Source organism: Eschrichtius robustus, chromosome 18, assembly GCF_028021215.1.
Source record: "Eschrichtius robustus isolate mEscRob2 chromosome 18, mEscRob2.pri, whole genome shotgun sequence".
NCBI classification, from domain to species: Eukaryota; Metazoa; Chordata; class Mammalia; order Artiodactyla; family Eschrichtiidae; genus Eschrichtius; species Eschrichtius robustus.
Genome location: NC_090841.1, coordinates 23,590,115 through 23,611,573, shown reverse-complemented (window position 1 = coordinate 23,611,573; position 21,459 = coordinate 23,590,115). Strand labels below are relative to the sequence as shown.

Below are 21,459 nucleotides of genomic sequence, written 5' to 3'. Positions count from 1 at the left end.
TTATAACGATGTTTCCTTAATAGGAATCTAGCCCTTACAATTCAGAACAGGTACTTAAACTGGAGTGTGTCCTCTATGTATCTACTTGTATTCTGAATGATTAGTCTCAGGTTCCTGACTCTGAATTCTACATATGACATCATGCTGACTGCCTGTATAACTGAATCTGCTTACGTTCTCGTTCACCCCACAACCATAAATACGATGCTTGCTCCACAGTGCAGCATATCCTGTTTGCTGCACTGATTCTCTGCAATAGAAAACTCTGAGGTCACATGTTCCTCCATCCTTCACATCCCCAGAACTCTATCTGCTCAGGACGTAAAAGAAAGAATACCATTGTTACAAACCCCAGAACACAAAACCACTTCTCTATTCCACACTGCACAGAAAACCTCAAAGCATGTTCCTAATGGAAAGGATCTGGGGTAGAACATGAGCATTTTCAGCTCTACCCGCGTCTCCAGATGACCATCACTGTCAGAAGCATCATCTTTTAGTATGAATGACACACTGTATGAAGGGCAGAGCGAAAAGGAGACACCAGGGGAAAAACACACAGAATTAACATCAAGCAATGAAATCTGGTCAAAGCTCCCTAAACCTGCTTCCTATTTCTCTATGTTGACATACAGTCATTCAGGAGGCCTCTGTCACTGCCGTAGTCAGGGCTTTGCATACCTGGGAAGCTCTCATCCCTCCCACTCTCACACAATCTCTCTGGTTATAAAACATTACCTGTGGGCCATACATTTCTTCCATATTAAAAATAATTTTTACAGCCATAATACATTTTACAGTATAACATTAGAAAACACAACAAAGCCAAAATAAGAAAACAAATCATCATTAAACTTGCCAGCCAGAGATCACTGCTCCTAACATCTGATATACATTCACCCAGACTTTTCTCCCCTGTACAACATTTTCAACAAAGATGAAATTAGAAAGTTATCCACAGTTGTTTTCTAAATTGTCAAGTAGGTAAAAATGGCAGGAACACATGTTGATTATTTTTTGGTGCGATTTTAGCAAAAGAAGTAAAAACGTTACAGAGAGCGTTAGACCTTCAACAATAATTATGGTGTGCGACCTGCACTCCCTCCAGCTGCCCGTGCTTTATTACTAAAATGAGCAGAATTAACTAGCAAATGGAGAAATCCCTTACTAATTAGAAAACCATAGCCGGAACACTGTCACTCAACCAGGTGGCACGAGACACCCCGTCCACAGACAGAGCTCTAAGCATCCTAGAGGTACATATGACCACACACCTGGGGTGGGAAAGTGGGAAAAAGATAAGGCCATGTCATTTCTGCTGGGAAGGAAAAAAAAAATTTAATAAGTGCAAGAGGTCCAGAGAAAAAGAAGTATATGAGGTGGGAGATACAACCCACCACTGGGCATTGTTCTGTACACCCACGTCTCTCACTGGGCTGGAAGTCCTCAGCAGGTATCATCTTCCTCTTTTTTATCCCCAGTGCCTGGCACTTAGTGAGGATTTGCTGGAGGGATTTAGGGGCTGTCCCAGAAGCAGCTGAGTCAAAATTGGATGGGTGGAAATTAGCCTATGTAACACACTACAAAAAAGATGAAAATATAATCTTCTCTAATTATAACTGTCCCACTGAGATTTAGGCAGAAGTCAACTGTGCATGTGTTAAAGGTAAATGTTTGTAAATAAGCTGGATAACACTAAGAACCCTTAATCCAATATCTTAACACACACACACACACACAAACTGACTTTCCAACTCCTAGTCAAATATATTTTCACTAAGTACACTAAATAGTGTACTTAGGTACACTAGTGTACAAGGTTAATGTGTGTTATGAAGGGAAAAGTGGATGGAAGATAATTATACAAGATACCTGATGTGGTATATTAATTGCAAAACAGCCCCCAATTCTCTGTTCCTCCCTATATCTATATTCTTGGATATTTAACTTTGCAATTTCTCCCTTCAAGAGGTAGATAGTCTATGTCCCCACTCCTTAAATCGGGGTTGGCCTTGTGACTTGCTTTGAGTAACAGAATACAGGGGAAGTAAAAGTGTGCCAGTTCCAAAACTAGGTCTCAAAAGGCCTTGTGAACTTCTACCCTCTCAGAACCCTGCCCGGTCACCAAGCTGGGTTACTGGATGAAGGGAGACAAGAGGCCATGTGGTTCCACCGTCCTCATCACTCCAGCTGACAGTCAGTCAACCACCAGACCTGGGGCCAGCCAGCCCTGAGCCATGCTGCCATGTGCACCCAGATGCAGAACATTTCACCAAAGAATCAGGGGAAAGTAAATTAAAACCACCATTGAGATACCACTAAATACCCATCAAGGTGGCTAAATAAAAAATAATAGTAACACCGAATGTTGGTGAGGCTGCAGAGAAGCCAGAGCACACGTACATTGCTGGTGGGAATGTAAAATGCGACAGCCACTGTGGGAGACACTTCGGCAGTTTCTTATAAAACTTAACATGAAACTCCCACCAATTGCACTCTTGCAACTGCATTTATCCCAGAGAGGTAGAGACCTGGGATACGTTCAAACAAAAAACCTATACATGAATGTCCATAGTAACTTTATTCATAGTAGTCAAAGACTGGAAACAACCCAGAAGTTCTTCAACAGAAAATGGGTAAAAAACTGGACTACTCCTCAGCAATAAAATGGAACAAATTACTGGTACACACCACAGCTTAGATGAGTCTTCAGAGAGTTACACTGAGTGAGAAAAAGCCAATCCCCAAGGGCCACATACTCTATTTATATTTATATATTTACTAGGGAAATGACAAAATTATAGAATCTGGAAAACAGATTAGTGGTTGCTGGGGTCACAGCTATGGGGAGGGGGCAAGAGGAGAGGAGACGGGTATGGGAATAACAAAAAGGGCAATGTGGAGGACCCTCGTGGTGGTGGAAATATTCTGTATCTCTACTATATCATTGTCAGTACACTGGTTATGATACTGTGTCATAGTTTTGCAGGATATTATCATTTGAAGAAACTAAGTAAAAGATACAAAGTATCTCTCGATACTATTTCTTATAACTGAATACATATCTACAATCATCTCAAAATAAAAAGTTTAGTTTAAAACTAACTACCTGAATGGCTTTGGGCAAGTTACCGAGTTGACTTATAAGCCCTGGGCTCCTTATCTGTGAAACAGGGATAGAATAGTACTTAGCTAATAGGGCCTAAATTAGATGGTTAAGTGAAATGATATTTATAATGCTCTTAGAGGATAGTTAGTATTCAATAAATGTTATTATTGATAATAGTAATAGCAGTAGTAACAATGCATATAGTAACAAATAGTAATAAATAAACATAGTCACATATAAACAAGTATTTTTGTTTGTTTAAAGTCCAGCCAGATTTCGGGGCACGGGGCAGGGCATGACAGCAAGGTAGACAGTAGCAATTCATGTGGTCAAGTTGTTTACTAGAAAAGAGACCTAAAGCAAGGGAAAGGAGACCTTATTTGCTCAAGGACAAGGAAACTGAGAAAGACAGCTCTATTTTAGAAAAAGCTGTAGAATGGAACAAAGAAAACATGTGTCAGAAAGATAAGTAAATGAAAACCTGGGCTGGAAATTGATTAGTCTCTACAATACACCTAAAGATATGTAATTAAACATATAACCCAAGAGTTAAATTAAACTTACCCCATTTAACTTCGCAACCCCTCCGGCTATGCTCCACAATGCCTAATAAGGAAATGTCTCACTTTAAAAAAAAAAAAAAAAAAAAGTGATGGAGAGGGATCTGATGGAGAGGCCAGTATCTTTCAGCGTTAAATGTAATTGTAAAACTCTAAATCAGAGCTCGGTGCAGACATTACAGGCTGCACATCAGAATCAGCGGGATAAGCATTTTGAAAATAAGGATTAATGGTTTCCATTTTATATCACCTTGCAATGATAAAGAGTGATGTCGCTTCAGTTTGTAGATATAAGCAACATTTTAGGATACTTACTTCTTTGATGGCATCTGAATCCAGCCAACGTACAAGCACATCAAGCTGCACTATATTTAAATGTATCCATCCATCCATCCATTCGTTCATTCAACAGATAATTACCGAACATCTCCTTTGTGTTTGGTACCATATCAGATGTTGCAGCTACAACTATGAGCAAGAGTGACATGATCTCTGCCTTCATGAGACTTATATTCTTTCAGGAGAGTAACATAATTGCTTATTGACTACAAAATGTTCAGTAATGGGAATTACAGAGGGGCTTTGGGAAGACCTCACTGGATGCAGAAGCATCTACTCATCTGAAAGGTTATTATCATCAACAGGAAGTTAATCTCTTCCATACAATGTGAAAACAGCTCAATTTTTTTTTTTTTTTCCATTTAGATAATAAAAACAAACACTTCATTTACCTGCCATCATCAAAGAGTATTCTGGCCCGGCTAAGTGTATTTTCTATAAAGCTGGAAAGCATCACCCTGTGCTAAAATTTTATTTACAATTTCAAAGCACTAAATCCTTCTAAAATGCAACAAGTTGTACACTCCTCTGCATCACTAAAACGGACGGATGATTGGGATTTAGTCTCTCTTCAACGGCCCCCCTGGTGATCTCTGAGAATGTCAGTACCACCTATTCACTTCGAACTCTGCCCCGGTAGGTAGAGGACCAGAACTCTGGCAGCCGGCTGTAGCCTGCTGTCCGTCCGTGCCCTCCCCCACCTCTCCCGGTAACCCGGGGGATGTCCGCTTGTTTCAGCCGCGTCACACACCCCAGCGCAGGGACACGGTCTGCCTCCTTTAGGGCCCCCTGACTCCTGGGGCACGAGTCCCTGCTGCCTGCCTGCCTCCGCCACCACTCCTCCGTTCTAACCTGCTTTCTTCAGCTGTGTCTTCTTCTCCTGTATTTTCTAAGCTAGATCAAAAATGCAAATTTCCAAGGGAACGCAAACAGCAGGCACCATATTTAAATTTAAAGTAAAAACAGGGAATTCCCTGGCGGACTAGTGGTTGACACTCTGCGCTTCCACTGCGGGTTTGATCCCTGGTCGGGGAACTAAGATCCCGCATGCCTGCGGTACAGCCAAAAAATTTAAATAAATAAGTAAACAAACAAACAAAGTAAAAAGACCTTTTGCCTAAAACAAAAGTCAGATGCATGGCATTTGTGAAAAATCTTTTCAGGGGGCCGAGGGGTACTGGGCTTTCCTGACTTTACTTCCAGAGCATTAAAGTAGAAAAAACAAAGAAATAAACACCACCGACCTGGCAGTGCGCATTATGCAATTGATATTATATTGCATTTTTCCCTACGAAGAGCTCAAACATTTGTACTATTGTTTATTTTCCCCAAATTCCTGAGATACAGAACAAAACAAAACGATAAGCAAGTATAATTATTAATACTTTGAGAGGGAAGCTGTGACGACCAAGATGCTAAGTGAGTTGCCCAAAGTCACAGAAAGAGGCCTGAGGGTCTTCCTGCCACCCGGTCCTCATTTTGTTTTCAGGAAACAATGCTTCCCAAGCACTCCAGAGCAAAACTGCCCACAAGATACCTGATTTTCCTCTCAGATATAGAGAAACAGAGGTAAGAAAAAGCAAGTTCCTCAAAACTAAGATCAGTAAAAATCTTTTAATAGATGTTTTCAGTCTGAAGAAAACCACCCTATTTCATACAAAAACTTACGGAAAGTACCTCAAACTTACAGGAAAATACTCTCATCTTTCTACACCATCAGATGGACTTGTCACCTTGAAATTGCTGAGATAAGTGCAATAACTCTCAAAGTACTTTTCATACAGTGGAAAAAGTCACACCATTCTCTGACAGTATATAAAACTATCTACACATTTTCACAGAAAGGACTTTGCGTTAGCAAGTTACAAATATCAACTCCTCGCCCACTATTTCTGGACTAGACTGGATTGTTTTCAGATGAATTTCACTGTTGCGACCCGCCTCAACTCGCTAATCAACCGAAGGGACCGTGGCGCCATCCTTTCTCCTCCTTTGCGCCCGCTGAATCTCCCAGGATTCTTGTTATATGATATTTTAAGTGTTCACAATGTTCTCACTGCTTTAAGCCAAATCTGTGTCACTTCCCAGCCTCAATGAGTAAAATACTACAAACTTTTACAGAAGAGGAGTTGGAAACAGCATTCCAAGCAGTCAGCAGGAGAACAGGAAGAGAAATGAAAACAATAAAAATAAAAGCAGGCGTCTGTGTCCTTCTTTAGGTCAGGCTGCCGCCTCCTCCAAATCTAATTACTGCTCATCCTCCTCCTTTTTCTACACCAGATGTCAAATAAAGCGGGACGTACTAGTACAGGTAGGAGAATAATGTTTAAAGTGTCTGGCTGCACGTGACATGGCCAGGACTGCTGAGATCCGTCTGGAGGGATAGCTCACTGTTGGCAAAAGTATGCAGAATTCTTCTGGCAACATCTCCACTACTCTGAGAAGCGCATCAATTAAAGCAGCTCAGGGGCAATTTAAACTTTGTTACCAATTCGGTCTCTCTTTCCACTGTATGCTTTCTGCTTGGAGCTCTAAGATAAATGTGAGCTGCAGATGCAGCCTCTTCCTCTTCCATGCATACCTCCCTCCAATTTTCCCTTTACTCCCTGGGCTGTCGACAGTTTACCCTTGAGAAGAAAGAAGAAAAGGTGTGCAGGTCAGGAGAAGATTCTTTATTCTACAGGAAAGCCAAGTCTCAGTTCTCTGAGATAATTGAGGGTGAGAAGTTAGCTTCCTTTTAACTCTCAGGTTTGAGTTTCTTCCTTATCAACTTCCTCAGTTGTTTAGTTAACCAGGGGATAAAATTTGAATTTAACTTCCTACAACTGTTCCTGTATGTCCTTTAAGTGGTAGTGCTACTAGTTAAGTATTGAACCAGACAAAACACAATATAGAAAGAAGAGTAGAAGCTGGATCTCTTGCCTCCAACCAGAGTAAGCCAGTGGTATCCATTTTCACCAGAAGGAAGTTAATAATCTGGGACAAGCACTCACTTGGAATCCTACCATCCAAAGAAAAGGCACTGTGGGTAGCCAACTGTGGGAATTAGGCAAGATATTTACTCTCTTACTATTCACGAGGCAAAACATACTTATTGTACCTAAAGTCAGAAGATATTTTAAGAAAAAAAAAAGTGTCACATTGTATGAAGCCTCAAGTATTTATGGACTATTTATATTTTAGTTAATGTAATTAAGAGGGTGCCTAAATGATTCAGTCAATTCTCAATTATTCCTACTAATGGAGCTGATCAATACAGTGGAGAGCCTAAAATGGCAGCCCATGTAGCTTAACGATGGCTCATAAATCTACACTCTTTATTACTGGTATACGGGTGTACTGAATATTCTTCAGATTTAACAGAATTCATCAATTCAAAGCAGTTGAGAATCTTAGAGGGTCATTCTGTCCAATCCTCTTCTTTTGCACCCAAGGGAATTTGGCTTAAAATGTTTAAGGGACCACTGTTGTTAAATGGAAGAGTCAGGTATCAGTGTGACCACTGCAACGGACATTGTGAAGTGGAGCCCTGTGGACTATATTTAAAAGAAGTCTTAAAAGCAACTAGTTGCTTCAGTTAGTGTCTTCTATCCCCGGCCCTATCCTTAGTTCACTTCCCAAAATACCAGTAACAAATACTAACTACTGAGACCCTCCTCAGTACAAGTCTCTGATGGATTCAGTACTCCAACGTACATAGGACTTAATGTCCTTGCATCTTTCCAGGGCTGTTGATTGATGTCTTCCTTGAGGAAGTAAGCAATTAGCAATTTTGATTTAAAAAATGCGTCACTGAAATTTTTGCTAGCCTGGAATAAGCAAAAGCCTTTTGTAGATCAATTATGCAAGAGGGATAACATAGCAACTTAAAAATAAAATGTGAGCACAGTCTGGAAATAGAGAGTTACATGCATCAGCACAGACACAGAAGACCTGCAGAGAATCTGTATCTTAAACATATGAGAATGTATCCTGTTCCAGGAGAATTCCAAAGGAGACTCCACAGCTTTGCACAACCTTCCCTGGCAGGACGTGTCAATGTTTACCCTCTCACCACCACGAAAAACACCAATTTAAAACCTGCCTACTGCAGTTTAATAGGCCTAGTGGTTTTTTTTCTCATTTTGCCAAAATGAGGTCGGCAAATACATAAACAGGGCATGTGATGCCTCCCAAGTGTCACTCGGTATCGCATTAGAAAAAACGGCCCAGACCTCCCTCTCCCTAATCCCAGCCCCTGCCCTGAAATATCTATGAAAATGTTTCTAAACGTTAAAAAAAAAAAATGAAAATGAGAGAGTTAGAGAAATCCTTGAGATGTTTGTGAAAGAAAACACTGCTGGAACAGAATGCCTTATATTCCACAAGGAAACATCCTCATAAACCCAGCTGAGAAATGAGCCCACTTTTAAAACGGCACAACCAGGAGCCGGGATAATTACAATAGAAACACTTTATTTCAAATCATGAAAAGAGTTACACTTGATCTTGTTGTTAGCAGGGGCTGTGCAGACAGCAACGTTAACTGTGAAATGTAAGGGCAGATAACAGCTGATTTGAAAGGGGATTGTGTAAATCCAGTTAAAGAGCAACTTTAGAAGATTATTTTCAATTACTGAGATAGCATCATGGTTCTCAGGAAAAAAAAAAAATGGAAAGGTTTGTTCTTTACACCACATACAGTGTATGGAATCTAACAAAACCGCCTGCTTTCAAGCAATAATCTCAGCCAGCAGCTAATACGCCTTACCTCCACTTTACCCTCCCCTTCTTCAAGTCATTTTCAATTATTTCCAGCACTCACTCAGCTCTGTGAACAAAAAGTCATTTCAACCAGAGAAACAGCTTTTAAAAATCCCCTTCAGGATAATTACTAAAAGCTTTTAGATTTCCGAGTGCCAACTATACATAACCTGGGAAACCTCTAACCTAGGGCCAGGGTCAGGCAGAAAAAGCATGCCTGTTGGGTTGACGAAGTAGCTTTTGCTTCACCTGTCAGAACATTTAACCGAGCACATCTGGGCCTTGGCCCCGCCTCCACTGTCACTGCACCTCAGCTCATACAGAGGAACGTACACAGATTCACACGCCGACCAAAATGCAAGAAGCCACATCTCTAGCTACCTGAGCTAACCCTGTCAAGTGAAATCCCCACTTGTCATTTTCTTTAACATGGCTTGTGTAGAGGGTGCTAACGATTTATTTAGGAAAAAAAAAAGAAAAGAAAACGTAAATAGGCAACAAAGAACCTAGTGTAAAGGAGAAACATCAAACTAGCAAGCAGAAAGCCCTGTACGTTCCTGGCTCTGTCACAGACAAGCTATGTGACGTTCCGAGCCTCATCTGCCCGTTCTTGTACTTGCCATGTGTTCCAGTGCTCCAGCCGCTTCCCACTACTCTCCCTGGACATAACTATGTTCTGCTGTGTCTCTGTGTCTCCCCCTTTTTTTTTTTTTTTAATTAATTAATTAATTAATTTTTGGCTGTGTTGGGTCTTCGTTTCTGTGCGACGAGGGCTTTCTCTAGTTGCGGCAAGCGGGGGCCACTCTTCATCGTGGTGCGCGAGCCTATCACTATTGCGGCCTCTCTTGTTGCGGAGCACAGGCTCCAGACGCGCAGGCTCAGTAATTGAGGCTCACGGGCCTAGTTGCTCCGCGGCATGTGGGAATCTTCCCAGACCAGGGCTCGAACCCGTGTCCCCTGCATTGGCAGGCAGATTCTCAACCACTGCACCACCAGGGAAGCCCTGTGTCTCCCTTTTGAATGACCTTCTCTACCTGGAGAACCACTTTGGAGCCCAGCTTACTTCTCACCTGTGTGAATGGTATCTCCACTCCCTGGTCACAAGGGATGGCACCTCGCTGTAGGCGCCTCTAACACTATCTGCATCAGTATGCTTATGACACAGGGTTAGTTATCTATGCCTGCCCACTTCCTTCTGCAGCCTCTGTGCTCCTCGGGGACAGGGATCATCTCACCTCTGTACATTCAGAACTGTCGGAACATGAGAGAACATGCAGTAAAAGTTTATGAAATAAAGAATGGATCCATGAAGGAATGAATAATGAACTGACATTACCAAATTTCAGTTTCATCACCTTTAAAGAAGGGATAATAATCGTTACCCAGTTCATTCAGAAGTCATGATGGTCAAAAGATGAGATGGTGCTTTGCACATTGTTAGGTGCTGTACAAATGTACGTAATAATGATGATAAAGATGGTAATATTCAAACAAACACCACAGTGTACAAATATTGTATATCTTCACATACAGTAAAAAAAAAAAAAAAAAAGTTATTATTCCCCATACCTACCACATGCCTACACGCAACTCAACTTCAATATTCTTTTCTCAGGGAGAGAAATTTAAAATTTAGCAAAAGCGGACACCTCACCGTCCAAAAAAAAAATGTTCTCCTGACACTAAAACTAAATATGTAGAAGTCAGAGAATCATTAAAGTCTCTTTACATGTGCTTCTCCTTCCATTAATTAACCACAGTTTTCTGCACGGATGTGTGACTAGATTCCACTCTGTGATGGCCACTGAATACTGCAGATTCCACCCGCATGCTGTCACCTCAAATGCAAAACCGCAAACGGAACTGAAGGATCTTGAGAGGGACCAACAGCAGAATGATGATCTCACACTTCAGCTGTAGGTAACTGAGGACTATATGCTGAATATAGCATATGTTTTATAGTTTTTTATAGTTTTTACAGTTTCTCTTCAAATATCTCTGTTCTTCCTAACCAAAATACTCTCTTGTCACAAAAAGAGAAAGAATTCTCTCACTTGATTAAGACCGCTGCTGTAACAGTAAGAAATCCTAAAGCTGTTCCATTAGCTTGAGGAAGCATAGTGTCCTCTCCTCACTCAAGCCAAAGCACCATGTCCCCTGCGGGCCTGGGACAATGGGGCATTGTCACTGCTATAGCGCAGTTGTAGAAGGATTCGCTTTGGTACACTGATGCCTAAAAACCCATATGCTACGGGCTTCCCTGGTGGCGCAGTGGTTGGGAGTCCGCCTGCCAATGCACGGGACACGGGTTCGAGCCCTGGTCCGGGAAGATCCCACATGCCGCGGAGCAACTAAGTCCGTGTGCCACAACTACTGAGCCTGCGCTCTGGAGCCCACGAGCCACAACTACTGAAGCCCGCGTGCCTAGAGCCCGAGCTCCTCAACAAGAGAAGCCACCGCAACGAGAAGCCCGTGCACCGCAACGAAGAATAGCTCCCGCTCGATGCAACTAGAGAAAGCCACGCTCAGCAACAAAGACCCAATACAGCCAAAGATAAATAATAAATAAATAAATTAAAAAAAAAAAAAAACCCATACGCTACACAACTGTTCCCTTAGTTATATGTCATGATTATTTTTAGGTGAGAAAAGACTCTAAAATGACATTCATGTCCCAACGTTCCCCTCGCTCAGAAGAACTAAACAGATGTAGTTTCTAAACGTGTAGACATATTCAAGGTCAAGCTACGACCAGTCAAAATCCTGCAAAAGAGTTAAACGAAGCTGATCATTGGCTAGAAGGCTGGAAACGGAGAGTCCTGACTCTAAGGATGAAAAACCTATCCCAGGTGAAAGCGATCATAAGCGAGTTGGCCCATCAGCTGCCCGGCCACAGCTGTATCCACCGCTCTGCTCACCCAAAGAGATTCATGCTCTCCTGGTGCCAAAATAAATGTCTCTCTTAAAAAAAAAAAAATTGCCCAATTGAAAATAACTCTCTAATCTGCATCCTTTCAATAGAACTGAAGTGCACTTCACCAACACAGAGCACAGGCATCTTGAATTAGCAGAGAACTATTTTTAACACATGAAGGAGAAGATATGAAATTAGTTTCACGGGGAATGAGAACCTTGGAGATTATTTACTTTGCCTTAATTACTTTGACTCACCATTAATTTAGCTTTCCTAGGGTACTAAATATTTCACGCTAAGATTTGGAGACTAAAGAGACAGGAGCACAGATTCGGAGCTCGGGAAGTCTGCAGCAACATCTTCTACACTGAGGCACGGATGCCCCCGTCGGGCATCGAAGGCCATTCACGGTGTGCCACTCGATGACACTTGCAGTGGCTGTTTCTGTTGTTTTTCACCCTGGGACCAGGAGCTCTGCCCTGAAGGATGCAGGGAGCCAAACTTTCTTCAGCTTCTGTTTAACAACTCGGCCAATAGCATCACGTGTGCTCCCAGCTACTCACGGCGACTGCCAAATAGGGCAGGCCTGGAGCCCAGGAGAGAAGAGTTTGGGCTACATGCTTCAGGAAGTTCTTAATGATCAGCGCAACCGGGCAATGGAGTTGATTCCCAGGAAAGATGACAAAGGAGCTACTCTAGCAGATATTCTGTAACGGCTTCATTAGAGCATCAGAGGGAAAGGATGCGCTCAGCTCCCACCAAAGCACTAACGATGAGTGGGATCTACCACGTACAGCCGGGCACTCGCCAAAGCCTTGCACGCTCCCCCGTGGCTCTGAATCACCTTGGCCACTGGCAGACATCACAGACACGGGCTGTGCTCGGCAGCGGACAGGAGCCTGAGGACAGCAATTCGCTGGTTCCCAGTCTCAAGAGGAGACTCGCTGGGGCCACTTAACCTGCTGGTGCTGCCCGGCTCCACGTGGTATTCGGCAGTGAGTTGGAGGGCATCAGGCAGAGACTCAGAGAGCTGCAGCCCTCCTTTTGACCCACGATCAAAACAACTCTTCCTTATTCTAAATGTCAGAAGAACTGACCCTGTCTTACGTAATTCCATTCCTGTGAGGCTAAGGCATTACTTTTCTCCACGAAGCATGCTATACCCTAACGTTCTCTCTTCCCATATAAATGTATTTGCACCCTGATACCGTTGTGCTTCATTTATAAGTTGCCCTTTTTCTTCTTCTTCTTGATGAGGATGTTATTTGACTTCATCGAGCCATATCCTTCTAGTGTTCTGAACCCAAATCAACAACGTAGCAGCCAAGTTCACGCATCTCCAAAACTCCGCCACTTCTCTACTTGGTGATAAAATGCTGTCGTGGAAATATGTTTCTGTGACAAACATATCTAATTTAACAATAATAATTTATATTTCTTTAGCCTATGCATAGCTTTGGAACATGCTCACATATTTCATACATTTTATCTTACCTGCATTTTTCCATTTGGCCCCTTTCTACATGTCTCACGCTCATGAAACTCCCACCTTGCAGTCAGTTCCTACAGGGAAGCCTGTTCTCTTTGTCACTGTTGATGCAACTTCTTTGTTTTCTGGGTCACACACCTCATTTGGGCCATTCGCACTCTTGGTCCCTTTTATCATTTATAATTCTCAGGTGAATCTCTTCGATGCCATATCTTAATACTAGACATTATATTCCTTCTTTTGCATCATCAGAAAAAACAAAGCGTGTTGCTACTAATCATTTCTACTGGGGAGACAAGGAGCATCACAGAACACAGGGTTCAAAATTCCCACCTCGTCCACTTACCAGCTATGACAGTGGACCAGTTACTCAATCTGTTTGAGCCTTGGTTTCCTCTTATTATTGGCATAAGAAAAGGTTGCCATGAGGATCAAACAGGATGGCATCTGAAACTGTGCCTGAAAATACTCAAAAGATGCTAACTGTAATTCTCCTGCTAGGTTTCCATTCACGCACCATTCTCATTCACACTAACAAACGCTATCCTGGCAAACAGCATCTCACTGCCATTGGGTCCCTGAAAGTGTGTCTTCCCGTGAGCTTCCCCACTCACTTCCTCCAGAGGATGACCAAGGTACACAAGGTCCTACCATCCGAGAGATCACTGATTTCCAAGTTAGCTTTTTCCTACTAAATTCAACTGCAAGAAGTTCAGATGTACGACAGTTGAAAGGGCAGGGTAAATGTATGAATGACCATCCTCTCCCAGCCTTTCCAATCATGTCTGGCCTGTCTTCATATCACACTGAGATGTGAGATAGGCAGCGACGGGGTGAATGCAGAGCACGTGCCCGATGGACGCCAAAGAGCCCATCCCTGAGCCATCGCCCATCAAGCACTAGACTTGCAGCTGGTAGAATGCATTCCTCTCCATCCTTTTCTCCTTGCCTTCCTGGTGAAACATTTTACACCACAGAAGCCTTGATTAACCTTCAATTCTTGTCACGTCAAATTTGTCTTGCTCAGAGAAATTGTGACATCTGAAATTCTGCTGGAAGCCTGAAGTCTCCACTTAAAGATTCAAAAGCTAAAAAGTAAAAAAATAAAAACTCCCAACAGGCAGTTGAAGGATTTCAATGTATAACTGGCAAAAGGGTGGTTTTATAGCTTAGATGGCTTATGGCTATTAACTGTAAAATGGGCACACCCTTTGAACCAGCAATTCTTCTAATAAGAATTTACCCAAATGAGATTATTGCACAAGTGTAAAATGATGTACCTACAAGCATGCTTAGAGCAGTAATGATTTCTAGATTGAAAAACTGGAGACAAATGTCTATCAGTAAACCTAGGGTAAAATCTAACAGCCAACCTCCTCAGCAAGCTGCTTCCCTTCTTTTCTACCAGTACTCTGCGTTTCCTACACACGAAGTCCAGAGGGATTAGCATGAACTTCTACCCAAATCTGAAGCAATCAGAACACTGCCCTGGTCGCTTCTTTTTTTAACTAATTAATTTATTTGGCTGCGACATGTGGGATCTTTAGCTGCAGCATGCATGTGGAATCTAGTTCCCTGACCAGGGATCGAACCCGGGCCCCTTGCATTGGGAGTGCAGAGTCTTAACCACTGGACCACCAGGGAAGTCCCTGCCCTGGTCACTTTACCTAGAATGGTCCAAGTAGAAGGAAGCCAGGATTTTTTTTTTTTAATGATTTGTTTGTTTGATGATTAAGTGAAGCTCTCTTTCTCTGGACAGTGAATGGGCCCCTAGAACCACAGCTATTTTGCCACCATGAGGAGCATGAAAAAGAGCAGGGAAGGGAAAATTATAAAGAAAGAAATCCTAAATCCCAATTAAATCATGCCTGAAGACCCTACCTCCTGGATTTTTCAGTATGTTCCTATTATCTAAGCTAGTTTGCCCTGGGATTTGCATTACTTACAATGAAAAGCATCTAATACAACTATTCAGTCACTAAAAAGATGAGATATATTTGTTGACATGGAAAGATGCCCAGAACATGTCATTAGAACAACACAGCAGATTACAGAAAAGCATGTACAGCAAAATTCCATTTATTTAGAATTTTATCTGTATCTTGTGTGTGTATGTACGTGTGTATATGTAATATATATATATGTATGTGTATATATATATATATATATATATATGTATGTGTGTGTATATATATATATATATATATATATACACACACACACAGAGAGAGAGAGAGACAGAGAAAGACAGACAGAGACAGAGAGATATTCCTGGAAGAATTTTACTAAAATGTCAACAATGGTTAACTGTATTATTTCTGAAGAATTTTCCTTTCCTTTTTGTATTCTTGTATAGTGTTTGCTCTTGTACAACAACATGCATTTTAGGGGGAGGGGGCACAGAAAAGTCAAGATTTAAAAAAAGCTGGCTAGGGCTTCCCTGGTGGCGCAGTGGTTGAGAGTCTGCCTGCTAGTGCAGGGGACGCGGGTTCAGGCCCTGGTCTGGGAAGATCCCGCGTGCCGCGGAGCAACTGGGCCCGTGGGCCACAACTGCTGAGCCTGCGCGTCTGGAGCCTGTGCTCCGCAACAAGAGAGGCCGCGATGGTGAGAGGCCCGCGCACCGCGATGGGGAGTGGCCCCCGCTCGCCGCAACTGGAGGGAGCCCTCGCACAGAAACGAGGACCCAACACAGCCATAAATAAGTAAATTTAAAAAAAAAAAAAAAAAAAAGAAAATTCTTAAAAAAAAAAAAAAAAAAAACTGGCTATTTACTGATTCTGTTTCCCTCTAGTGTAAAGTAAGTGGACGGCTTTGCCTCATATCCCTCTCCAAACCCAAGTGTTCCGAGGGGGAAAAAAAAAAAAAATTGAAGATGCTACCCAGGCACTCAAAATATTATTTCATTATAAAATTCCATGACAAGGCAATGAAACTGCTTGAAGATCTGAATTTGTACATGCTGAAAAAGAAACACAGCCAGAGGTGCCTAAGTGTCTTTCTAGAAGAGTGGAAATAATATTAATCAAAAGGAAACATCTTCTTCAAGAAGCTGAGCACTTCATTTTCCAAAAAGGGAAAGTGGCAGTGGCGGGAGGGCGGGAGGTAGAGAGGGGGTAATGCACGTGACAGTGAGCAGAAAACACCCAGGGGTGGCTGGCGTGGGGGGCCATCACGCTGCCATGCAGAGGGTTTAGTCCTCGACTGCTGCTGGACACCCACACCCTTCTCTCATGGGGAAAACCTCCCACCCCGAAACCTAACCCCACTCCTCAGCAGTGGAGGACAATTACAGTCACTTTTAAATCACTTCAAGCAAACTAGAAAACTAGATGTTCTCTGTGAGCTTTTTCAGTTCTAAAGGTATAATCTAACCAAACATATTACGTAAATTGTTGGGAGGAAGAGGATTATCTGAAAGATCCAAACACCACTAGGATAGAAACATCTGAGTGGCTTAGACTTGGCTCGAAGTGACATCTCTGAGAGGAGGCACTGGGTTAGAAACACGTACCAAAGGCCAATGGAAAACAGAAGTCAAAGACAAAAATCTTGATCTGTTTATTGGTGATTTTTACTACAGCTTGTAGGATCTTCTGACTATAAAGTCTCAAAAACTCTGGCTCTAAAATCAGTTAAGTGAAGTAAACATCTCTTTGAAGTAGCAGGAATCCTGTAGATATAAAGTAACTCCAAAAATACTAGGATGGGGGCTTCCCTGGTGGCGCAGTGGTTGAGAATCTGCCTGCCAATGCAGGGGACACGGGTTCGAGCCCTTGTCTGGGAAGATCCCACATGCCGCGGAGCAACTAGGCCCGTGAGCCACAACTGCTGAGAGCCTGCGCGTCTGGAGCCTGTGCTCCGCAACAAGAGAGGCCGCGATAGTGAGAGGCCCGCGCACCGCGATGAAGAGTGGCCCCCGCTTGCCGCAACTAGAGAAAGCCCTAGCACAGAAACGAAGACCCAACATAGCAATCAATCAATCAATAAATAAATAAATCTAAAAAAAAAAAAAATACTAGGATGGTTTGTTTTACAAGTGAATTTCCTGCACTTGTCTCTTTTACAATAAATTACTATACTGCACCTACACTGTATTTCATGATAATGCCATTGCTCACAGTCAGTCACCATTTAATTCTGGGAGAGTCCCAATACTCCACGAAAGGAAAGAATCAAAGATAAACACCACCCATAAAACTGTCTATATTACACATTGGCCTTTGGGATCAAGTTAAAGATGCATCTCTGGAAAGCATCCCTCCCACTCAAAATCACAAGCATGCCCTAGGTTATCCATTTGTCTCTTCTGTGTCTCGTTCTAATTCATCCCACTTGGATGGACTGTTGGCAGCCTTCAATCTGAAAGGGCATCAGAATGAGAAAGAAGACACTGAGTGGTTCTCAAACCTCAGTTCCAGTAAGAACCCCCCTTAGGGACCCTCTTCAGTCCTTCTGCATCAGTATCTTGAGGTGGGCTTAAGAAGCTGTGCTTTTAATGAGCATCCTACATAGATGTGAACAGGGTACGGATCACCCTTTGGGGAAGAGTGATGTAGGTTATTGCAAGGTGACCAAATCACTGAACAGATCATCAAACCCGATTATATGACTCTCCTTGGATCATTCCATTCTTCTCCACATCCATGGTCACTACTCTTGCCCCTTGTCCAGGAAGTCATTACCACCACCTCTCCCTGGAGTTGACCCTAGTTTCCAAGTTGGTTGTCTTGCTTCCGCTCTTGCCCTCTCCCATTCCTTCTCCAGAAACTTGCCAGAAAGGTCTTCCACACTACAAATCACACCACATGACTCCCCCCCAAAACCCTTCAATAACTGCTTAGCGGGTAGGGATTTCCATTCCTGGTGATGAAAATGTTTTAGAATAGACACAGGTGGCAACTGCACAACACTGTGAATATACTAAATGCCACTGAATTGTTCACTTTAAAATGGTTCATCTTATGTTATATAAATTTCACCCCAATTAAAAAAAAAAAGAAAAAAGAAAAACAAAACAAAAACTTTTCAGTGGTGCCCCACTGCACTCAGGCTAAAATTCAAAGTCCTCAGCCTGGCCTGGTAGGTCCGGCACCATCAGGCCCTAACCTACATCTCGGAGCCTCATTCCAGCCGCCGTCACCCTCACTCTCTGCACTCCAGCCACACTGGCTATCTTCCAGTGACTCTTTCTCACATCTGGGCCTCATACATGGGACCCTCCCCACCGCCTCGCCGTGGGATAACCCCAGTCAACCTTCAGGTCTTCATTTATACATTACTCTCCCATATAGGCCTTCCCTGACCACCCTCATGGTATCCTTTCAGAGAAATCTCGTCTCTTCCAAGAACTTATCATGAGCTCCAATTACATAATGATTTTTGTTTCACTTGATATTCTTTCCAGTAAACTACGGACTCCCAGGAGGACAGGACCAGGGATTTTTGTTCGCTACTGCATTCCCAGCACCTAGTGGGAACCTGGAAACCATAAATACCAACTCATTTGGCACAAAGATTATGTAGCATGCTTTGTTCCAAAAACATTAAATCTCTACTACAAAATGAGTATCGAGCTAGGTCACAATATGATGGGAGATTTAAAATGTATATGTCGACATTAATAACTAGATGAGAAAAATTAGAAACTACGTAGGGCCAACTCAACACAGTATGGAGAACCCCCACCAGGCACAGAAAGCAACCTCTCTGCCTGCTACAGCACCTGCTTTGTGTTTCTGGACAGAATCAAGTGCCCGATGCTCAAGAAAATGCCATTTAAAAACTCTCTCCTGGGGCTTCCCTGGTGGCGCAGTGGTTGGGAGTCTGCCTGCCAATGCAAGCGACACGGGTTCGAGCCCTGGTCTGGGAGGATCCCACATGCCGCAGAGCGGCTGGGCCCGTGAGCCACAATTACTGAGCCTGCGCGTCTGGAGCCTGTGCTCCGCAACAAGAGAGGCCGCGATAGTGAGAGGCCCGTGCACTGCGATGAAGAGTGGCCCCCACTTGCCACAACTAGAGAAAGCCCTCGCACAGAAACGAAGACCCAACACAGCCATAAATAAATAAATAAAAATTAAAAAAAAAAAAAACAACTCTCTCCTTGTGCCACTGCACATCGCTGGGTAATAAGGAAAGAAACGGAGGCTGTACCTTTGCAGAAAGATGCAACTGAACTGGGTAATAGACCAGGCTTCAGATGGATGTCAGGAGAAACCGCGGGCTGCCCTCACATGGGCACCACTTTCTTGAAGGAAAGTGCGTAGAGTCCAACCCAGGAAGAAAGGACCTTCAACTCAGTCTGTTCTGAGGGATTTTTTTAAAAGGGAAATAGAGGAGAAACTCACATAAGAGCAGGCATAATTGGTATTTTGTTACTAAACAAAATGTTCTTCAGTGATTATAGGTGTGCAAGTGATTTATCCTTTCCAATCTTGCATTTGTATTAACTAGAACCCTAATTTGTCCAAGAGGCTGAAGTGTGTCTTAATTACTCACCTTCAAAGCTTATGCCCATTTAAAATAAGCTTATTTCTTCTCCATTGTCAGCTCACCCAGAGCCACCTAATCCACAGTCCTCCCGCCCGGCTCTCAACACTTGGGATCACCATGCAGAGCAGAGGCCAGCGAGTGGCCCAGCTCCAAGGAGATCCATCTGTGCAAAATTCTGTGCACCAGCCCACAGGACATTCTCCAGCCCTGTTCCCCCTGCAAGGGCAGGAGAACGTCAGGACCTGAGCACATTTACTACCCATGCCATAGGCTATTTTTCAATACTTAAAACTCTTCTTTAGCCGAAGCTTTGGACTTTCCTAAGCGCCAGTCCTTAGACCTGGTGGTGAATTTAGAGTAACCCCATGTGTGCTGCAATGCCTAAAGGTACTGCTCCTGACATCTGAGGATGGGGCACCTACAACTGGGTTGTCTGTGCGACCTCTTGGCATCTTAGTAGGAGATAGCTCGAAAGCTTTCTCCTTGCTCCAACTCCCAGCTCTCTGTGCTTGGCTGGGGACCCCCCGGAGAAGGGACAAAGCTTCCCAATGCGGCCAACTATGGGACCAATATGGGAGCAACCAACAAGACTGCTCTCCGACAGGGGAAGGAGCCTGAGCAGAGTCCTTAAGGTAGTGTGCAAGGCCACCACGCCAGCCGGCCACCAGCCTGGCTTCCTCTGACGTGGCTTCTAAATTTGCTTTAGCCTGGAAGTCTAGCCTTGAGTCCTATTCCCTTCTTCCCAAAGCATCCTTATTAACGTTCTTACCAATGATTTTGTTACAGAACCACATACATTTCTATAGGACAGGAGGTGGAGGACCCTGAAAACACATTTAGAAAGCATACTTGTGGGGTTTCCCTCGTGGCGCAGTGGCTAAGAATCCGCCTGCCAATGCAGGGGACACGGGTTTGATCCCTAGTCCAGGAAGATCCCACATGCCACGGAGCAGCTAAGCCCGTGTGCCACAACTACTGAGCCTGCGCTCCAGAGCCGGCGAGCCACAACTCCTGAAGCCCGCACGCCTAGAGCCTGTGTTCTGCAACAAGAGAAGCTACCACAACGAGAAGCCCACACACGGCAATGAAGAGTAGCCCCCGCTCGCCGCAACTAGAGAAAGCCCACATGCAGCAACGAAGTCCCAACGCAGCCAAAAATAAATAAATTAAATTAAAAAAAAAAAGAAAGCGTACTTGTGCAGGAAAGTGAAGTGCCAGCAAAACCAAATCCTTAGGTAGCAGAGGTATAACCCGTAAACCAGAGGACATTCAGGAGTGAGTCATGAGACCCACATGTTAATACGGGCATAAGGATATTACACACGGAGATGAGGTAAGAACCACCGGCAGAAAATAAGGTAGAGATGGTTAGTAAAAGAGGAGCTCAAGGACAAACTAACAAGGACACTAGGAGAGGTTGCCAAAATGCCGAATAAATTTGACAAAGGGAAATTAGTGCTTGGAAAACCAGAGACTAGGAGAGGATGAATAGTCAGTAAAAGGATGGAGGCTCCTGGTGGGAGGGGTGACATTCCAAACGCAGGTACTTTCTGCCAGGATTGGAGCTGGCCAGACTTTTGCAGCGGAAGAAGCCAGAATGTCAGAAAGAGGAAAACGTCATCAGAGTTACACCATGCCCACGCTTTCTGGACCTGGGGACTGTCTAACTAGGAAAATAGGAATCTCTTCAAGTATGTTTCACAGAGGAAATTTACGAGAGAGAATTGGTTACTCAGGTGATGGGGGAGCAGAGAGCCTACACATGACAGTGAGATAATCCAGAGATGAGCAACAGCAGGAAGCTGCCGCCTTGCCT

At 43.4% G+C, this 21,459-nt stretch overlaps 1 protein-coding gene across 1 annotated transcript in view; it reads right to left on the bottom strand.

The window, feature by feature from the left end:
• LOC137751840 (uncharacterized) overlaps positions 1 to 21,459 on the bottom strand; it is a 210,171-nt gene that overhangs the window by 177,300 nt on the left and 11,412 nt on the right. The window lies entirely within an intron of this gene.